Source organism: Malania oleifera, chromosome 11, assembly GCF_029873635.1.
Source record: "Malania oleifera isolate guangnan ecotype guangnan chromosome 11, ASM2987363v1, whole genome shotgun sequence".
Taxonomy (NCBI): Eukaryota; Viridiplantae; Streptophyta; class Magnoliopsida; order Santalales; family Ximeniaceae; genus Malania; species Malania oleifera.
Genome location: NC_080427.1, coordinates 77483541 through 77485642, shown reverse-complemented (window position 1 = coordinate 77485642; position 2102 = coordinate 77483541). Strand labels below are relative to the sequence as shown.

Below are 2102 nucleotides of genomic sequence, written 5' to 3'. Positions count from 1 at the left end.
CCCATTAATGCCAACAATTTTGAGCTCAAACCCACATTAATCAGTATGGTGCAGCAGGCCCAATTCAGTGGATCGCCACTTGATGATCCCAATATCCATCTGGCGATGTTTTTGGAGATTTGTGATACTGTGAAGATTAATGGTGTTACTGAAGACACCATTATACTGAGATTATTCCCTTTCTCTTTGAGGGACAAAGCAAGAGGTTGGCTACAGTCACTACAACCTGGGAGTATTACTAGTTGGCAGGACATGGCAGAAAAATTTCTAGCTAAATTCTTTCTACCTGCAAAAATAGCTCAACTCAGGAGTGAGATTGGTCAATTCAAGCAGCATGATTTTGAATCACTCTATGAAGCATGGGAAAGGTATAAAGATTTGATTCGACGCTGCCCACAACATGGATTGCCAGATTGGTTGCAAATTCAGATGTTCTATAATTGTTTAAATGGGCAAACGCGGACTTTAGTTGATGCTGCATCTGGGGGAACTTTGATGTCAAAGACACCTGAGGGTGCTACTGCTCTTTTGGAAGAAATGGCCTCAAATAACTATCAATGGCCAACTGAAAGAACTATGGCTAAGAAAGTTGCTGGAATTCATGAATTGGAGCCGTTTGTTGCACTTTCAGCTCAAGTTGCTTCTTTGTCTCATCAGATTTCATCTTTGACAACCCAGAGGATACCACAAGGTGCAGAATATGTGGCAGCTACAAGTAGGATAGATTCGAGTATTGGAGAGAGTCAAGAGCAGGTTCAATACATCAATAATCGGAACTACAATTATCGTGGTGATCCTTTGCCACAATATTACCATTCAGGGCTTCGAAATCATGAGAATTTGTCTTATGGAAATACAAGGAATGTGCTGCAACCTCCTGTAGGAATTGAGAGTCATCAAGGTGAGAAGAAGATGTCACTTGAGGATGCCATGATATCTTTTGTTGAGGAGACAAAAGCAAGGTTTAAAAAGACAGATGCACGGCTAGGCAACATTGAGACTCATTGCAACAATATGGGAGCCACTATGAAGAACCTTGAAATACAAATTGGGCAACTGGCCACGACTATAAATACCCAACAGAGAGGAACTTTTCCTAGCAACACAGAAGAGAATCCTAAGGAACAATGCAATGTCATCACACTTAGGAGTGGAAGAGAAATTGATAAATCACCAGCAAAGGAAACTATGTCCACACCTACACCTGAAAAGAATGGCCGAAGCAAGAATAAAGGGGAAGAAGAGGAGATTGTGGATGATACACCAAGAGAGATGGACATGCTTCCATCAATTTCATTTCCTGACAATCCTCCTATTCTCTCTACTCCACTTCCTTATCCTCAACGTTTTCGAAAACAAAAATTAGATAAGCAATTTTCTAAGTTTTTGGATATTTTTAAGAAAATTCACATAAATATTCCTTTTGCAGATGCCTTGGAACAAATGCCAAACTATGTCAAATTCTTGAAGGAGATCATTTCAAAGAAAAGAAGGTTGGAGGAGTTTGAAACAGTGAAACTTACAGAGGAGTGTAGTGCTATTCTTCAAAAGAAATTGCCTCAAAAATTAAAAGATCTAGGGAGTTTTACTTTGCCTTGCACTATTGGAAATTTATTTTTTGATAAAGTTTTATGTGATCTTGGTGCTAGTATTAATCTTATGCCACTTTCTGTTTGCAGGAAATTAGGACTTGGAGAGATGAAACAAACAACCATTTCGTTGCAACTAGCAGACCGATCCATCAAGTATCCACGTGGAATCATAGAAGATGTATTGGTAAAAGTGGATAAATTTATTTTTCCTGCTAATTTTGTGGTGTTAGATATGGAGGAAGACCAAGAAGTCCCGCTAATTCTTGGCCGACCATTCTTGGCCATTGGAAGGGCTTTAATTGATGTTCAAAATGGTGAGTTAACATTGAGAGTGGATAAGGAAGAGGTTATGTTCAACATCTACCAAGACATGCGATTCTCAGAAGATCCAAGCACTTGCTTTCGGGTAGATGTCATTCAGCAAGGTGTAGAAAAAGTCTTTCAAAAAGATGTACAAGTTGATCACCTAGAATGATCCTTGCAGCAGATTACAACACAGCAAGGTGTGGG

At 39.4% G+C, this 2102-nt stretch overlaps 1 non-coding gene across 1 annotated transcript; it reads right to left on the bottom strand.

Moving 5' to 3' along the window:
- Nucleotides 1-300: 300 nt before the first annotated feature.
- LOC131143642 (small nucleolar RNA R71) lies at nucleotides 301-407 on the bottom strand. The gene has a single exon (XR_009133626.1). It is a non-coding gene; the product is annotated as a small nucleolar RNA R71 (small nucleolar RNA).
- Nucleotides 408-2102: the final 1695 nt, after the last annotated feature.